The following is a 20,250-nucleotide window of genomic DNA, read 5'->3' as shown; positions in this document are numbered from 1 at the left end:
TGCCACACAAGTGAATCAGATTTGCAGCTATGCTTACTTGAACAACTTTAGAGACAAAATCTTCAAATTAAATGAATTTGCAGAAATGCTTACACTGACCACCTATTTAAAAGGAAAACTTTGAAGATTAATGAAGTTTGAGGAAAGCTTCTAGAAACAAAAGAAGAAAGTTTTGTAGACATCTCAGTTTTATTTCTCTTTCTAAGCACTACCATGTAGGTGCTTTAAGAGTTTAAAAAAAATAAAAACAAAAAAAAACCAAACAACAAACAACCAACCTGATTTATACTTATTTACACACATCTAACACCAGGAAATACCTCATACCCACTATGCATCAAAGTTTGTAATTGCATACTACAAAAGGCAATGCTGAAGAATCCCATGAACAATTTTATTCTCTTGCATGAGAATTTCTACTTTCTTTGTGATGGAGGAACAAACAAAATTAATATCCACATTTAATATCCTCCATGTTCTGTAGAGCAATGAGCTACATAGTCTGCTGTTCAAGCCAAACTGCTGACAGTGGATTTTTAGTACTCAGCTTGTTTTATTAAAAAACACAAGAATGCTAATCTTTCTTTCAAAGGAATAGAGCTCAAGAAACAACTAGATCAGTGAAGGCTTCTTGAAATACTACCTTTAATCAGTCCATGTGAAGTTTGCAGTAATTTCAATAAAAGTTTGATGTAGTTTGATGCAACTTATCAAAATGCCTAATCTTTCCAAAATCTAAGACTAAGTACCTTTTGAACATCAGACTTTCCAGTCAGACGTAGAAACAAGCTGAGGCACTGGGTATTAACAGACACACATTTGTGCATTTTTTGGAAGATTTACCATGGGAGAGGTAGATGGAGAAAGGCCAACTTGCAGTGAGGCAACGATGTACAGCCAAACATGCGAGCACTCATGCCATCTCAGCTGTGGGAGCGCTAACCCTGGCGAGGCAGAGGCTTTCTGAAACCGTGTTAGCTATACCCACAAAAAAGCACTTCTGGCTACTTTGAGAACTACTATTCACATAATTGGTTTAAAATTCCACAGCAAAATTACTCTGCTATTACTTGCTTTCAGTGAGTCCACCCTTACATTCACATCCCCCACAGGACCCACCTTTGCTCCTCAGTGATTCTCATTTTCTCTGATGTATATTTCTAATAAGCTTAAATAGTGACTATTTTCACGCTTTTTCCTACATTGCAAAAAATCATGATTTTAGGTTCATAAATGAATGTGCGAAGGCAGATTGTACTTTTTTGCTTTAGAACAGCTGTGTTCACTTCTATTCATTCTGCAGCTCACATACATGTAAAACTATATTTTGATCCCTCCCTTTCCCATTAGTTTTTAAGGGGAAGTAAAACAATGCACAGAAGCATCTCAGAAAAAAACCCAAAACCTAAACAAAAACCTTCCCAAACTGGCATGCAGCCCTGCTAAACACTAGAATACACTTGTTTTCTTAACTTGGCTCTTTGTAAATTTTATTTTCCTCTGCCACTGTTTCATTTCTCTTTGGTGTCAGACAGGAGACACTTGTTTCTCTTGCTGGAAAGGCTAAGTGCTATCTTCTGAAAAACACAGTCTATAGACAATTATTACTGGTAGCTGAGATGAAGGTGGCACAGGCAATCCCACTGAAACGCTTTGCTTTCCTCTCCAGGCTCACACCAGGCTGGAACCAGTGATCCCAACAGCAGCACTCCCAGGAGAGTCGCCAGCACCAAGTGAGCTGCCAAAATAGTTTTAAACCACTTTGCAGCTAAAGAACAGACCAAAAGCCATGTTTGTGCAACACCTCTGTCAATCTGCACTTCAGGTCTCTTTGGCCACTTGAGGATAAAGAAAATTCCTAGTTGGAAGAAGGTTTTACAAGCTGGTTTCTGAGAAACCTGTCAAGCCAACATGTGCTAATCAACGTGAATGGGTCCTGGAAAAGAAGTTGATCGAATCTCTCCTATCATTCTCAGAGACGCAGTCAAACCCGCACACCTTTGAGATTCAAGTCAATCACACATCTGCTCAGCATCCTCCTGGGAGATTCAGAATGTAAGTGCAAAATTAGGGCAACCACTAGCACAGCAGTAGGCTGGAGCATCTTGCTGGCAAAGGCACAAACCTGCTTTCCTACCCAGCATACCATCTATAAATAGGTTTATGAATACAGAACCTCTGCCAAGACGTTCTTTTTTTTTTTTCCTTTGCTAATTTTTAATGCCTCTTGCGAGACTGGCTCCTAGAAGTTTTATCTCCATTAGTAGCAATAAACATTTATTATATGCTCCAGCAACATCTGAAAGTCTTGATGAATAGCAACAAATTTTTCTAGAAAAAAAGAATATAATTTCTCATATAGAAAGCTCTAAGTTATTGAAAAAAGGAAAAAGTGAGCTTACCTGAAAACAAAAAATTCACATGAGAAATCTGCATGCACACCACGCCTTGGGAGAGAGAAACTCACTTCCGATGGGACTTCAAGAGGAGACCAGGCGGCGTCAGGGTTTAGTCTTGTTCAACTGTGCTCCAGCGGGTACCAGGTGAGCCCCAGAACTGAGCCCTGGGCTGTCCCCCTCACTCTTCTCACCTGGAACAACAGAACAGGCTCTCAGCTCCCTCAGCACAGGAGTGATGTAACATTTCATATTCAAGACCCAGTGATGAATGTTTACATTGACTGCTGGAGATGCAGCCTTATAAAAGGTGAAACTTCATTACAGCTACCATTATCAATAAGCATCATTCTCTGCTTTTCTTTACTGCAGGTGCCCTCTCAAAATGTGCTGAGGACACACAAAGCACCCAAAAGTTCTTTAGAAAGACTCGTAACTCTGCCTAGGAGGGGCCACTTTTCTAGAAGATAATGGCAGACACATAAAAAACTTACTCAAACCCGATGTGTGGCAAGAAGACTTTACGGTAAGAATTTGACTTTGAGCTGCCAGTGGTTGGGTCACCAAATCCACCAGTGCTAATTTCAAACAGGAGCATTAACTTTCATCTATTATTCTCTTGCATCTCCTTGTTTTCCCTTTGCCTCCCAACCCTTACCTAGTCCACCATCCATTTTCAAGGATGGATGCCTAAATGAAGTCCTTTATTAAGGCTCACTTTTCCAAAGCAATGTCACCTTGCAGTTTCACTTCGCTTCAGAAATTAACTTCTAGGGGCATATTCTCAAAAAGCCTATATTTATACTTACACCAACTTTCTGGGAAATATTTGAGTATGGAAAGTAAGGTTTAGCCTAAAGAAATTTTTATTTCTATCTAAAAAGAAAAGGAAATGCATAGTAAAGAACTCCTTTCCTCAGCCTCCCTCTTCCCCTCCCCTCTGCAAGATGAAGACAAAGAAGACTTATTCCAAATAATTTTTTCCCTTTGAGAAATCCCACAAAACTCATCACCCTATACTTCAGTTCTGAGCTATGTAGAATAGATTGCTGAATACTTTATATGTTCTGAGCAACCAGATCTCAGCAGGGTGTTGGACTACATGACTTCCAACCCAAGTTATCCTATGATGTTTTCCAAAGGGAAGAAAGACTGGTTTGTACCTCTCAGAAAAGCAAGTTAATCTTTTTTCATGTTTACCACCATTTTTACTCTATGCATCTCCTCCAACATGGAGTCTTTCAATAGTTCAAATCTATAAGCATTTTATATATAAAAAGGCATTTTTAATCTTGAATTAGCAGAAGTATCTTTTCACATGTCACAAACTGAAAGGATTTAACACAATCAGGTAAAACTAGCCTGGTAAGAAAGCTAAGAGAATGTATCCTAAATCCCCTGTTAGGTAACACAAAGAAAGGGCTTGGGGAAAAAAAACAAGTGTTGGTATTTACTGTAGAAGACCCACCAACTTTACAGTAATACACTTTCTACCTGCAATTCTGAAGTCAGGACACTGTTTTAAACTCAGCCTGAGCTCTGGTGTCACATGCAGCTGTCAGATCCGTCTGCAGCAAAAGCAGCAGGATCCCTTGCACACTCCACGCCTCTCCCTGCCAGCACAGTCCTCTTGGTAACGCCTCCCCCCTCTGCCAAGGCACAAGGTCATGCACAAACACACATCTCTCGCAGAGCATCACACAGTCTGCTCCCACTCCTGAGCTCCAGCTGCCTCCATCATGTCCACGAGCAGAACCTTTTAGCTGGCTGGCAGGTTTACTGAGCAGTAAAAAGCTGACTTTTCAAAGAGAGTCTCAAAAGACAAACTTTCTTATGATTTTTTTTTTCTCCCCAAATCCTTAAGCATATGTGTATTTCTTGATTAATAATAAACCCAAGAAAAACTTGTGTAATGCAGAAAGACCTTTTTCCATTTCTCTGTGTACCTGCTCTCATTAGAGAGGAATAGAGATGTTATTTAATAGATGGTATATGCAGGGAATAAAGTGCAAGTATTCCAGTCCTAAAACATCATAAAGATAAAATATTACAATAATAAATAAAGACTTTTCCTATCATTAAGGCAAAGGAATGCCATATGGGATTGGAAAGTTCTCAAATCCAACAGAGCCTTATTTCTGTTGCTCTTCAAAGTCTAACACTCCTATCACCTCTGCCCTCCTCTCCTTTTCCTCTTCTCCAAGAACCGCAGATACCCTCTCTGCTAATACCAACCAGCACACTGGCCATCAGACTCTATCATTGCTGTTGCTTCAAGGGAACACCGAGGCAAGAAAGAGGTAATCCCCTCAACTGCTCACTGGGTTCTACCATGCACAGGGATACACATTCTTTCTCCCTTCATTTTTCAAGAATCACAGGTACTGCTTTATTCTAATAAAATTACTTCAAAGACATAAACACCATCACCAGTTTTAAAGCTGGGCTTTAGCCTCAAACACAGTCTAAAGAGACTGTTGTTAGACACGTCTTCAACAGCCCCATAGTATGCTTCAAAGCTCATTGCATTAAGTGGGAATAGTTGAGATGCAAAGTCAAATTTAAGCATCCCAGGAATGATGCACAACTGGCAGGCAGATCAGCTGCTGGGACACAGTTCTGCAAATAAAGTCACAAGAGTGGGTTTCCTAATAACATGTAGTAACCAAGGCATGGAAGAAAAATCAGTTCACGAGTTAGCCCCCAGCAGCAGAGAGGAAGTTTTGTCTGCTTCTCTGCAAGGAGGACAACCAGTACTGCTCAAATCAAAGCCTTGTTCCACAATCCTCCAGGCTTAATTAGAAGATCATGAAGAGTACAAAATGGCATTGAACACAAAAACTGATCATTTTTCAAGTAAATTTAGTGGAATGAGCACTGTTACATTTACAATCCACTCTCCTCCATCCACTCTTTTTTCCTTGTTAATGATACAGAGTTGGCTGCAGATGCAACAAAACTGGTCGGTGACTGCAGCGTGTCCTAAAGCAAGTCTTGCTTATTATTCCAGCTGGCTAGATGAAGGTCGCTGACACTGCTAACACCTCTGACATTTTGCAATCAATTGCCAGCATTTACAGAGAAGAAAATGCCACTAGCTCCGAACGCACTCAGAAAGAAACTCTTTTCAATTAACTTTAAGCTTACTCTCTCTGATAGCCAAAACATGAAACACAGGCAACCTAGCAAGCCAAATATTAGCAAGATTGGTTTCTGGCAGCCAATGCCATATTCTGTTTGTATATAAACAACTGTAGTTTATCTGCCTCTTTAAAATAACTGCAATATGAATCATCATAAGGACAGCAGCAAACAGCCAAATACTTGTAGCTGAAGAAAAACATCATTTAGTTCTCAAAGCAACTACAAATATCAGACTATCAGCACACTGCTAACACCAAATACCCATTTAAGAAATCTAGTATTTTGTGGAAGACACTCCTGGAAGAGAGGCTGACCTTTACCTATCCCTTCACTGCTCGTAAAGGATGACGAAGCTTTTCCCATACACCACACATTCATCCCGTTCCTGCTTTCATCTTCAGGACAGGAACAGAGACTGCTGCCTTTTAAACTATTCTTGCATTGATTTTTAGCCAGCTGTTACATTCCACTGCTGTAAGTGAGGATGGAGGGCTAAGGAAGAGATTTTCAAACAATACTTTGTAAACAGTCCACAAGTCCCGTCTGAATGATAAACTGCCAATGTGCTGGATGAGTTAAGCAGATGAGAAACCCTGGATTTGACAGCACTGCCCTTACACGATGGTTTGAAGCGATCATTTTGAATTAATACAGGGCCTCAGTGAACATGGGGATCTCTAACTTAAAACCTCCTAAAGACCTGTATTTCGTTCAAAATTCTTGTTCCTGACAGTCCTCCTCATCTTCCAGCTCCTAATTCAAACCATCAGCCAGCTCTTGCTTTTCACAGGAGCTGGTTGCTGTATGGTGTAATGTTTGTGTCAAATACAATCGCCAAAGGCACTCCAATTTCTACTAATAATTGTCATTAGGGGAAGAAGAAAAAAATCGTTGCATTTTTGTCAGAAAAGAACCATTTCCTGATGTTTAGCATAGGCAGGATAATGGTCATGGGCAGCATCTTGGCTCAGCAGGCAAAACTAGTAGGTGGTAAATGAGAGTGCTGCAGAGGGGACAGATCTTTTTCCAGGGGGGAGAGGGGGCAGTGTCTGCTAAAGGAGGCACCCTGATGGCAGGAGATTTATGCATCCACTCTTGTGTTAGTCTAGGAGGAGGAAATCATTATGCAGGGCCAGCTGCAGGGGTGTGTGCTGCTGTCGGGAAAAATTAGAAGTCTAGCAATGAACTATAAAGAAGGGAGAAATGACAGAGTGAATGAAAACCCCATGATAAACCCATTTAGGTTCTCTTCTCCCTGGGATGAAAGATGATGTCTAATCTCTTCGGCATATATCCTGGGAGAGACTCAAACAAATATGCCTCGATACACACAGGCGCACGCCCTTAGAATATGCAATGACAGCGTCCACCAAAAGGATCCGTAACTGCAAAGCGGACTGAGCAAAAGTTTATCTAAGTTCTGGGCAAAGATCAGAGTGCACTGAGATGCTTTTGATGAGAAGAAATCTCATCTGCTGCCAAATGCCTTCTTTGTGTAAACACCTTCAAAAGAAAGCTTTTCTATTTGAATACCTTGGGGGAGTGGTAGGGTAAAGGGAGAGGAGAGAAGAGATGACAGGACTGTAAGACAGTGAAAAGCAACTGAACTAAGGCTCTGGTATTTTGCTCTTATTTGACCAAGAGAGAACTTTTCCATTTCATGGGGCATTCCTTTGTCTAAGAGAATTTCTGGCTGTTGGGCAGGTCTGCATAACTTCTTGTCCTGTTTAAGGAGGGTTTTTTTTCTCCTTCATTAATACACTCACAGAAATGAAATATTCCAAATATTTCTTCACTGTGCTTGGTAAAAAAACCAGAGGCTCTCAGGTCGTACTGATATTGGCTAGCAAGGTTGTAAGGAAAGAGTGGGCAAGGAAAGCAGTGGTCTTTAACATGCTCCCAAAAGCCCCTGATTACAATTCCAGCCCTAAGCCTATGAGGGGAAGTGTTTGGTAATTTTTCCTTCTGCCTGTCCTGACCACTGTTAAAGCCTTTGGGGCTGGTAAAACTCTTTCTGGAATGCTAATGCCCGGCAGGAAGACGGACAGTACAAAATGGGAGCTGTTTGGAGAACACCTTCCTTATTCCAATACTTTATTTCAAGTTGCACATAAGGACCCATGGCGTTAGCCACATTTTTTACCAGGAACAGAAGAAATACATTTTGCCCAGCATGCCAACATTGTAAATTATGTCACTGTACGTCCTTCAGTATAAGCTCTTCCAGATACAGTTTTATGAGAAAGCTTTTTTCACTTATGAGTGTGAGAATTAGGAAAACAACCCACAAAACAATTCTGCTGTAAAAGTCTTCCTTTCCACTATACATGCACATTTAGAAACATGGTTATTTATTTACTTTTCTTTAAAAATACTTAGGAAACCCCCCCCCTCCTTTTTTTTTTTTTCTTTTCTTATGGTGGCTCTTTTATAATATTCTTCCCAGTGGTGCTATCTATCAAGTGTAAGAAAGATTTATGCTATCAGTTGTCAGGTTAAGACACCACTAACCACATTCATAACTACATGCTGTGTTATACAAGCTTTTACACCTGTACAGTGTGTGTCTAACAGCTTAAAAAATGCACACTCAAAATATAACAAAAAGCACACCAAACCCCCAAACTATAATAGCTGGGGGACTTGAGACATTGATTCATTAACACTGTGAAGGTGTAAATTGGTACTGAAGTGAAGAATGTGGCCCTCTGATGAATTAAAGCAAATGGAAGCTACCTACATGCATGGTAGCTCAAAGAACGTAACTCTGAAGGTCACTGTTTGATCAAATTATGTGAAAAAACACAGAAATAAACCACAAGTTTTTACAGTGAGCAACGGAAAAAGAACTGGAAAATTCCTAAACTACAAAACCGTATCATTGATAAAGTGCAAACAATACTTCTTACAGCTACAGAGTTATGTTTCACTTTTTTTTTTTTTTTCTAAGGAAATTAAGGACTGGCAAATGTATAATATTAATATCAATTCAGGAAATACTTTCATAGTAAGATATCAAATATATTATGAACGGAGGGAAAAGGAACACAGTTATTTATCTGACTTGAAAACAGCACAGTGTCAAGTTAATTTAAAATTCAATTTCAGTTTAAAGCATTACAAGGAAGGAAGAACTCTATGTATCATAGGTTGTAAATTGAAATCCTAGCAAGGTTTTTGTCTGCCAGCTAGTTGTGTATCAGCTATAAAGCCAGATTGCAGGTGCATCTTTTAGAAGACTGGGCTACAAGGCTCTCATAAACCATGTTTGGAGAGGTTTGTCATTTACTATTCCCAAAAGTGTTTTACTTAAACTTTTTTCATAGTCTGTTATTTATCAGAAAACTGGTGTTACAATAACCCAGAGGTAACTTCTGCAAGGTACAGCATGTGATGCAAAAGCACAGAGGGTACCCTGTAGAAGTCACCAAGAAGGTCTATACAGCACACACAGACACATCTTTTGCAAAAGCAAATAAGCAAAAGCAGTTTGTCTGCAAAATTAAAAAACAACCACACAACTTTTTTTTCCCTCCTTTCTAGAAACACATCCATGCAAAACGCTTCATTAAAACTCCACGTAAAACCTTGAACATGTTGGTTTGAGAGAAGAGGCAGGATACTCTTCCCAATTTTCTGGGCTGAGGGATAAATAAATCTGATAGAAACGACTTTTCATACTCCTCAAGACTACAAACTAAATGAAAGCCTACTAAGATTTTGCATATATTATAAAAAAAAAAAAAAAGTGACCCAAGGACAACAGCTGGGCTTTCAGATGCTCTTTTCCAGCTCCAAGAAGTTCCCGCAAGGTGCACCAGCCAGTCTAATCAGAAAGGCAAATTCTGCTCCCCAGCCATCAGCTGCTAATGCCCAGCTGGCCGGTGGACAGAAAGAGACTGGGAGGGCACTGAAAACCTGCACTGAAGAAGAAAATAAATGTATATCCCTGACCTCTGCTCCTCCAAAAGGAAGGCAAAGAAAAGCTGCCATTTATAACAGCTGGGGTTATTTTTATTAAGTCACATGGGCCTTGAACCACCTTGTACAAACACTTTGTGAAACCTCAAAACCTCACTGAGAGAGCAGATGAACACCTTGGAAAACGGTTCTTGGCAAACTGGAATTTAAGGTGTGTGCAAATCGGTACTTGGGAAGGAGTAATATTTGAGGACATGAAATTTATCTCCATTGACACATCCACAGCTGGGAACCAGTATGAACAGCTTCCTCATGCTGATCCAATTCACTTCTGTTTTGAAATGGAGGGATGTGGAAAATATTATTAGAGGTGATAGGAAAGTGTTTTCTTATTTCAGCAATAGCTTTTATCCTCTCTTTGAAAACTGTATAATTATATTTATAATAAATACCCATTATATATAATCACATTTACATTTTTCATAAAACAATAATTTCTAAAAATGCTGGAGGATTAAAAAAAGCTAAGGAGAGAGGAATTTGATACAGCATGAGATGGGAAAGAGCCTTTTTCCTCTTATTTTTTTAAAAATACATCTGGGCTTCCTCCTGCTCCCACAGCAGAGCATGAGACTGTGGTTATGCCTTCCCCCTGCCCCCTTCCCACTTAAACCCTCACCATTTAAATGGTTTATTCACCTTTTTGCCTCACCATGCATTTTTGGACCTACAGCTCTGAGGTGGATTTTTAAAAACTTTTGCTGGCATTTAATATGGAAACTAGCACCACTGCACCAATATTTATACATGTGGTGTTACAAAAATATACTGTTTGCTTTGATGTACTACTCCTTCCTTGCTTCCCATTCCAGCAAAAACCACAAAGGACATTTAGCAATGATAAGGAATCCTACTGACATCATCAGTATGCAGTGGCATAGTCAAAAGGTTTAACTCTGCATCACTCAGTGTCCCTTGCAGAATGGCCAAAACAAGCCTCAGTGTTGCTTAAATTTCTGTGGAAACTAGGAAACATTGGTTAAAAAAAAAAAAAAAAAAATCACCAAAATAACCCATATTTAAAACCAGGCTGGATCTGTTACTAAGAAAACCAGGCTGTGGCATGGGGATGTTGCATACGAGAGGATACAATACTTGCTTTCTTTCCAAGCTATCCCTTATGCAGCATGTGACACTCTATTCTAATGCTACTTCTTATTAAAACTTTTTTGGTTGCCAGATGTTGTGCAACACAAATAAGGAGGACTCAAAGCTAGAAATGCCAGCTGCTCCTAGGTGTAATCTGCCATGGGACTAAAGCAGCCTGAGACAGGGATGCTCCTCACGCGATGGAAGGGAGCCCTCTGTGCAGGACTTGAGGCTTCACTTTCTTGCCAGTTTGATGGAGGTTGGGAATTGAAGGTTTACTGGACTCTGTAGCACTGTTTGATGCCATCTGATTGCAAGATGGGCCCAAACGTCTTGCAAAGGTTAGCAGAGATGATCAGAAGCAGACACAAAACACGATTCTTTCACATTAAGACTTGTCATACCAAAAGGGTTGGGTAACGTGATGAAATGCTATATTGAACACCAGCCCACAGCACACATAAAAGAAAACCGTGGTGCAGCAGAAGAGCACAAGCAGACTAAGACTGAGCATTTAATTTTCAATCCTTTCATCTTTAAAAACTAAACAGTTTTAAAATATTTTCAAATGTTTCAAATGTTTCCCTTACATTTGGCTTGCACGCACATGATAAATGAGCTTCAAATATTCCAATATTATGCTAAAAAGGTTTTAAAAGTTGTCTCCAAATTGGAAGTACTTCAGAAAAAAAGAAAATATATATATCAAAACCCCCAAGTATAGCATCAAGTTCTTTGAAGTCACTTTCTGCTCCACTAAGACATTTATACTAATTGGTAAATTTCTCATTTCATCTTTTCAGGCACTGATCATTTCTAAATGACTAAGATTTAGGATACTCTATTTTAATGCTGATGGTGTACTTAATGAGATCAGATTTTAGTAAGATTCTAGGCATTTATGCTAGAGAAATGCTTTGACTTAGGGGTGTATTTTTACAAAAAAAGGAAGATAGGTAGGTTGTTCTATATTATAGAGCGAGCCTGTTCATATCATTATAATCACCATTTGTGATCCTATTTTACACACCACTAACACCACTACATGGTATAAGCAAAAACCTCAAAAATATATCAGTCCTCAATACTAACATGAAAAGTCTGCAGGTCCATTTTTTTCCTCATTCTCAACATATACACAAAACTCTCAGTAAACAGAAATGCTATGGAGAATAAACACAAGTAACTTGTGATTAACTTAACAGATCTAATTTGGTCAGCCAAAAGCTTAGCTACTTCCTAACTCAATGACCACTAACAGAGAAACAACAATTCAGCATCTGCATCAGGATTGCTCTTCTAATTTTAGGATTAACACTATTTTAATCCATATTTTGCCTGTGAAATATATAATGATGAAAGATAATGTGATTGCATATGTATAGGCACCAATAACTACACAAATGAAGCAGAAGATTTTTTTATAGTAAAGAAGCATATGTAGTTACTGTAGGTTGCAAGTAAGACTGCAGTATGTCCAGATGTTAGACTATACACAGCTAAGCAAATGCCGAGGCACATCATCTTTCAGTAGTATAGCAATTTCAGCTTTGTGCTGCTTTTCCTACAGCAATACAACCAATTAGTATACTCAATTTCAAGCCACACCAGAAACACTCCTTCAATAGTTGCAACTGCCTTGATCATTTAAAGCAGCTCTTTTTAAGCCGCTAACATGAAAAACTGAAAACAGATGAGAATGCTTTTATTCCTGTGCCATTCCTGAGTTTATTGCAGCTCCTGTTTCTGCGCACCTCCCTCCTTCACTTGAGCCCCATCCAGGACACCCTGTCTGGGAGGAATCCCTGATCCACATTCAGAGGACGACTTTGTGGGGGGCTTCTGGGGTTTAGCGCAACCATCCCAAGATCACCTGCACCGCAGCTCTCTCCAGGCTAATAGCACTCACATCTCTGTATAAAGTACCGTTTGTTCAGAAGGACAACAATGAGAAGAAAAGCCTGGCCGTAACAAGAAGTTAATACATCTGCATTGCTCACAAGGAGTCATGTGCCTCCTGCATGAAAACCCTGGGTTTCCCTGCCTGCTCAGCTGTGAATTGAGACTGTGTCTGGGAGCTGTCATTTGCTACAGTTTGAAGTCCTCTTTCCACAACTTAAAGGAAAATATCTGTGTATTCCTCTCTAGGATAAACTGTCTTCAGAACCTACAGAAGGTATTTTATCACTTCACCTACTCAGCCTGGAGCACAAAGCCCAAGAGAGCTCAGAGAAAGAGATGCACATGCAATCTGCCAACACCACAGTCACTGACAATGCTGTGTATCTCCAAAGCATCTGATGCTGTCCATATTGATTTCACCTGTTACCTTGATTCTACATCTATGCTGCCCATATTCTACATCTATAACCCAACTGTTCCTGCAGAGAGAACTGAAACAAATGCAGATGGATTTCTAGATGTTCCCAGCAGAGTCTTTAAAGTATTTTCTGTAGAATTTCCCAATTGAGAAATTAGTTAACTCACTACCTCCATCTTAACTTTCTTATAAGACCCCAAAGATAAAAGATTTTGCTCCCACCAGAAAGCCTTGTGTGTGCCCAGAGCCTGTGGCAGTGCTCGTTACTATAAAATTCTCATAGCTACACTGCAAGCGTCCTCCTCTTGCTAGGTATTACTCAGTTCACAAATATTGCGTGCCCAGGAAAGAGAAAGAAACTGTTGCCTAAGGTACAGAATTAGTGCCATGACACAAACATATGATGCCTGCACATTATTACTCCAGTTCAAACATACCCTCACCTAATCTAGTTCTGACATACATTAGCTTCAGTTAGAGAATAAATACTATTATAATGAATACCTCCAAATAAATAAGAATGAGATGCTTTTGTCTTTGCTAGGGAACTATTACAGGGGACTTCCATGCAGACAGAGTGGTCATTCCCTGATATAGAATCCATCACTGTCACTTAACATATGACCCTCTTGTAATGCTGTGTTAGGAGACAGAAAGTCAAATAATCTCTTTCGCTTTGATGAAAGCATGAGGAAGTTGACTCAGATAAAAGCAGGGAGTAATCTGTTTAAACAGCTTAGGTCCAAAGTTGAAAATTAAACAAAATCAATAACAAATACAGGCTTGCTGCTGGAGAATCTTGCTTGAGCATGACATAAAAAAGGACGAAATGCTACTCCAAACATATTTCATGCCAGAATATCCTATAAGTGAAGTTAGTTTAGACCTTCAGCTGTTTTAATTTACATGTGTTTATTCAATTATAAATCTATACAGCACTCATTGCTTGCTAATAATGATGTAGCTAAAGAACCTTTTGGCTAATCTAGAGGTAATGAAGAACATCAGAGTAAACATATATTTATTAGAAGAACAAAGAAAGGAAGCAGATAGTGAAAGCCCTCAATCTGTTCTCAATATTTAGACTTCAATCTTTGGCAACAGTACTGGCACATACCTACTTGGGTCAGGTTTTTATTTGAGCTAGTAATGTGTGCTGAGGGAGCACAACAATGCCTGCATCTTGCTGTCACACAATGATTTTTAAAGAAGTGGCTAATCACACCTTTGGGAAGACAGTCCTCTCTGCCTTTTTAAGGAATAATCAAAAATATGCAACTTAATTTTGCAAGGTAGGAGAGATGATGCCTTCCCACTCCATAAACGTTAAGATTCAGCATAAATACCTATACAAGAAGACAACAGAAATGTTGACAAAATAGGTTAAATATGACTGAATGGTTAATAGGACTGAATCTGGATTTGGATCACTATAACACATCCTTTCTATGCCTTAACAGTCAAAGGCATGAAAGGAGCTTCAAATAGAGTAAATGTGGTCTTTAGCTGATAAATGTATTCAGAAAAGAAAGAAGAACCTAAAACAATCGTTGCAGGCTTCTGAGAAAAGGTATTTAAATGTGCATGGACATTTTCTACATGGAAAATCTGCAAAAAACCTCCCCATTAACCTGTCTGAACTCTTCTGAAGTAAAAACAAACCAAAAAACCCCAAAGCACCCTTCAATTTCCAAAAATACTTTTCCATAAGTCAGAGCAAAAAGACCAGCAACAATTCAGGGCAGGCAAATGTCTGGAAGCATAACGTCCAAATTTAAAGTGTGTCTGTAAACACAGAGTTTATTAAATTCTTTAAAAATGCAAAATTACTGTTATGATAAAAAGCATGCAGCACAGATCACCAACTTTATAACTGACGTCTTTCTAAAATCTGAGTGAAGATAGCTTTGCAGATTTTTACTGCTCTTCTCAGGAGTCAGAAATGATGTTCCTCATGGAATTGAACTCACGGAAAGGCCAAAATTTTCCAGAAGCAAGAAGAAGGGTGACAGCATATTAGGCTGGCCAAAATAAATAGTTTCAGATTCTGATTCATCAAGCAGAATACTGTGAATGGTATTTATATCCTTCTGTAGAAAAAAAAACAAAAACCAAACAAACAAAAAACCCACATTCCTTGTACAGTGTTTGGTCTTCCTAAAGGTTCAGAGAGGGACATGTTGAGCTGCAGTCCTGTGAGCAGAGTGGCTTGAGGCCTCGTGATTCCATTCCTCACAGAGCTCAAAGCATTTGAACAAAGCAAGCCCATGACACCCACCTACCTGGCCAAGGGTTAAAGCAGCCTTTAACAAGAAATGAGCCTTTGTGGTTCTTCGGCTACCTTCAGGCCCATAAAGAAACAATTGCATCATGCCCTAATTACTCCAGCTGACTCCATGAACGAATTGGGATCCCTCTGCAAGCATTTCACAGAACATGTTGTAATATGGAAAATGAAGGTGTTGCATTATTTTTCCTAGACTTGACAGCAAATTTTTCTGCAGAGCTCATTTAAAGTAGAACCACTACAAAGAGAGAGAAACAAAAGGTATGCCAAAATTATACAGAGGACAGGACATACAAAAAACAATTTTCAGATGTAACATTGCACTGTCATATATGGCTCTCAAAAATGGTAGCACTGTGTTCCTGCCCACTATTTTGCCCTGGAAGTTCACCTAAGTTCATTTCATAAGTGAAAAAAAAGATTTGTTATTCTCCCTCAGTAAGTAACACCACAGTTATTCTTGCCTCCTTGTAAAAATGAGAAATCTCTGCAGCAGATGATCTATAAAGTTCCCCAACTTTCCTGGGAGGAATAGTATTTTATTCAATTTGGTTTCTCCATAATATGTATCTCAATCTTCCATGGTGATGTGTAAGGAGTTTTGATCAAACAGTTTAATATTGAGGAAAACAAACTTGTATTTTATGGGGAGAACATACATATAAGGGCGCAAACATATTATACAATATAGAATTATAAGAAAAAGCTGCAGTTTCCTATATTCATATGTATCTCTGTATATGTATATTTCCTCTGTGTGTACATGCACATTATAGGTATGCTAGGAATAGCAATGGTAACTCTGTACAGGGTTGTATCTCTTTCTCACTGTATACATATTCCTGGAATTCAGTCAGTTACAAGGACAGGCAAACATCTAAGACACTTGCAGGTAGCTGCTCATCTTTCAGGCAAGGCATATACTGCTGGCTAATTTCATGCCAAAAATATAACCATTTGGTCTATATATTAATTCAGTATAAACTGAGGTTGGCCAGCACTTATGATAAAGTGCCACACTGTAACATAGAACACATTAGATGGCTGTTTATGTTGTTTCACACCAGGCTGTAAAGCAAAGCAGCTGGGGAGCAGAGATGTCCTCTCAGCAGCCCTGGCTAGTGGGCTGCCATTTCCAACACAAGGACAAAGCTGCTGCCGGAGAGGGGTAAAACGCTGCAGCTTGCCCAGCTGCACCCACCTGAGTCTGGGAGTCAGAGACTTACGTAGGAGACTGGAACCAGAACTTCAGTGAAAACCAGAGGCAACAAGCACTGAAGCACGTTTGCAACCTCGACTACTAGCCCCGCATCTGCAACAACATAATCCCTTCTCCCCATTCCCAGACCACAATTTGGGGGACTTTTCTACCCTTTGGTATTCATTGCAAGGTTTTCATTCTACTTCTGTACACAAAGACCTTCTCAGGATGTATTTCATTTCTTAACTCCCTAAAAAAATATTGCATGTCTACTTTGCACTTCTCAAACCACCTTCCCCTCATTTACAGCCCAATTCCACAGCAAGCTCTGAGTGAGCACACTGTGCTAGTGCCTTAGAGATGCTCTTCCTGGGCAAACGTTTATTTATGGATCGTAATGCAATCCTGTAGCACTGTGGTAAACAAATGCACAACCCACTCCCTCCTGCAATGACACCTGAAGACGTAATTTAACTCCTTGTCATGAGAGCCCATCAGCAGTTAAAGTGTCCATCTTCATCACCATAATTCAACAGAAGGCTTCTTTTGATACAACAGGATGAAAACAAAGCCACTAGTAAGTAACATTTTGGGGTTTATCTGAACATAGGAACTGACAGATAGAGCATAGCGTATCTATTCAACAAGTGCACTGAACCCAGTATTCCTGTGGTCAGAAGCACTTTGACTTATCTCAGTCTCTACCTTAGTTAAGTTTCTCTTTTGGCCTCTCTGTCATGACTGTGTGGCGTGCAGCAAATGCATTTGCTTCCCCAGGGAGGGCGCAGAGTGCAGCTGCTCTTTGGTGGCATGCAAGAGGAAACTCGGGCCTTTTTTTTTTTTCCTCCCTTTCAATCTCAGGTCGGGCCCACAGGTCACCCTGTGTACACAGGATTTTAAGTGGAGGTCAGCAGCTTGTCTGTTTCACGTAATTAAATTTGTTTTACAAGCTTGTCTAGGCAGTAAGTAATTAAATATCACTTCTCAGACTGAGATTTTCATTGTCCTGAGTTGCCTGACAATAGGATTTTTCTTATTCTGGTTTGTTCCCAAGCAAAATGTGAAATTTCAGTAGAGCTACCACTGATAATTGTGGAAGAACTACAAAGCAACAAGAAGGGTTCAACCACTGATAGCTTTAATGACAATAATAATTAAGTATTCCTAACAGAAGTTCCAAAAGTGTATCCAGATTTTCATCAGCTTGTTGTCACTGGCAATATCAAAACACAAACACAGAGCACTCTGTCTTTTTGACAGCCAAGATAAATCCAAATTCAGATCTGAACCACAGTTTTAAATTCAAATCCCTTTTTTTCAGTCAGAAATACATCAAAATTACAATAAGAATATCTGTAGATACTGTCCTAATCTGGAAAATTCATTAACCAAATAAAAGGATGATGCAGCCTTAATTCCAAGCATTATTTTAAATTATTCTTACTGTTTCACAATATCCTAAGAAGCGTCTTGAATCCACAAAAAGTTACAAACTCCTTGAATGAGCCAGTACCAGCCAAACTTTTCAGATATGAGACAAACCTATTTCCAGGATTGGAAATGCACCATCCAAACTAGCAAAATATATGCCTGCCTCCACTGTAACAGCACTTAAACAGCAGCCCTCTTGCAACATCCAGTAAAAGGACATATACATGTTTTCAAAACTTTAAAATGCACTCTATTTTACTCTGTGGCACACCATATTTTTCAATAAATAGCGGACACCCCACATTAGGTTTTGGAGGAAAGGGCACGGATACCCGAGAGCTTGCTTTTGTGCAATCAGATACAGAATAGAGGTATAGATACAGCTTCCCACCAATAAACAGGGTCAAGGCTTTACTCTAAGCAAGTGGGTTGTCTTACTCGTACAATTGCACCAAACTTCTTTCAAGCAGAGGTAACTGTTCCCAAACTCCCTAAACCAAAGAGAGAGGAGGAAGGAAAATTCTATTCCTCTGTGCAGTTACCCCATGTTAACTGGGTGGGAACAATAAACAGGCATCACCTTTTAGAGTCATCCTGTCAAGGTGCTTTGGGAAGACCATTTCTTGCCATCTGGCTTGGAAATCAGTCAGAAACAGGATTAGGATACAATGAAAGGGAGCACTTCCTGACATGGATTTACATAAGAACAGCTAGGCCCATGCAAATTTGCAGAAGACAAAGGGGGTACCTCAGGATCTACTAATGAAAGGGAAACTAACTAGATACTATGCAATTACCTTGCTCCTTCTCAAAATATTGAATTAGATTTAACTACCCAAAATATACTACATGTCCTGAAAAAGGTTACAGAATTAAAAAAATGTACATGGGCAACAAGGACAGCTGTATCAACAAACTTTTAGACTAAATAGCCTAGCAGTTAAACTTGCAAGAGAGATGCAGAAGGATATGGTCATGGCCAAACAAACAAAAAGAAGTAGTCTAGAGAAAGTGAATAGAAAATTATTTTTACCATATCTCACAATATTAAAACGACAAGGTACCCAACAGCTCGCCAGAAGTCAGATGTGCAGAAAGTGGCTCTCCATGCAGCTACATTCTGTGTCATTAGTCAAAGATAGAAAGGTCTCACTAGGACAACATACAACTAGGTCCATCAAGAGCTAACAAACAAAACAGTCCTAATGCAACCACTGATCCACTAAATCCCTAAATCTTCATCTGGCAGGTGCATGGTGTATAGTAGGATCATTCATACAACTCTGGGTTCCTGTGCTTGTCTTCATAGTTAGTTGACCTGTTTAGACACTTTACTATCTTTAATACAACTGTTTTAATCTTTGTCTCATGTTTGTTTGTTTTCAATTCTAGTATCTCTCATAATTTCCATAAACAATGTAATTTACTTAGATCAACAGATATTCTTGCATGACAATTTCCAACATGGAATTAATTATTTGATCTGATTTGTGTTCAAATCACAAATTGAGTTTTTGAAAAGAAAATGGATGCTCAAATACAGAACAGGCACATGGAGTGCCCAATTTAGATATTTCGTTTGGGGGGAATTCTATTAATTGATTTATTAAAAAAAAAATATCACTGAGTATATCCTTCATAACTACAGTATTCTCAAAATGTCTCTTAAATCGTTTCTATTTCTCTTGTGACATAAGAGGATGATATATAATTTAACCCAACCTGATGTGATGAAGGAGGAAGATGTTTCTTTTTTCTTCTTTTTGTTCCACCTATTTTTGTATGTTCGACCACTTGTGTGCTGTCTTGTTCTTAGTCAACTAGCACTTGCACCATCCTGACATGGAGCTTAGCAATTCTGATGGGTGGAAGACTGAGAAGCAAAAATTAAATTCACGTAATCCCTCAGACAGAAGTGACAAATCTGCACAGACACTGTTAAGTTGCAACAAGTGATTCTAATAATGACAATAATGACTGTATGTTTACTATGTAATTACTGTCTTTTTAAATCCCAACGGAACAGTACGTCTTCCGTACGTAAAGTATTAATGCAGTTTAAAAAATTATCTGAATGCATACCGAGTTACGAGCCCCTAAAAAATCCTACTTACATTCCAAATATGTGTATTTGAGCTAACCAGCTTATAACGCCGTACACCAAATCATTATGAACTGCTGACTATAAAAAAAAAACCAATCTGTTACATTATTTTATTATGACAATTATAATAATTTATTTCACAGGGTATGCTACCAGTTGTTCAGGCTATGATCTGAATAAGAAACAGTGTCAGCCTGATTCAGCAACATTCATCAGCAATTCTACACACATGCTTTCTGGGTTTCAGGTATTGTATAGGGTACATTTGAAGCTGCAGCCCTTGAAGACGCTTCAAGC

The 20,250-nt window shown here is 39.1% G+C and overlaps 1 protein-coding gene across 4 annotated transcripts in view; it reads right to left on the bottom strand.

Annotated features, from left to right (window-relative positions):
* PLXNB2 (plexin B2) overlaps nucleotides 1–20,250 on the bottom strand; it is a 263,745-nt gene that overhangs the window by 176,881 nt on the left and 66,614 nt on the right. For 3 of the 4 annotated variants that reach the window (XM_074903216.1, XM_074903214.1, XM_074903215.1), the window contains exon 3: nucleotides 2,403–2,590. The gene's annotated coding sequence lies outside the window, so the exon portion shown is untranslated. The remainder of the gene's footprint in view (nucleotides 1–2,402; nucleotides 2,591–20,250) is intronic. The other variant, XM_074903218.1, reaches the window with a different exon arrangement.

Source organism: Athene noctua, chromosome 3, assembly GCF_965140245.1.
Source record: "Athene noctua chromosome 3, bAthNoc1.hap1.1, whole genome shotgun sequence".
In the NCBI taxonomy this organism is placed as follows: Eukaryota; Metazoa; Chordata; class Aves; order Strigiformes; family Strigidae; genus Athene; species Athene noctua.
The sequence above is the reverse complement of the archived record's forward strand: the minus strand, read 5'-3'. Positions and strand labels throughout refer to the sequence as shown.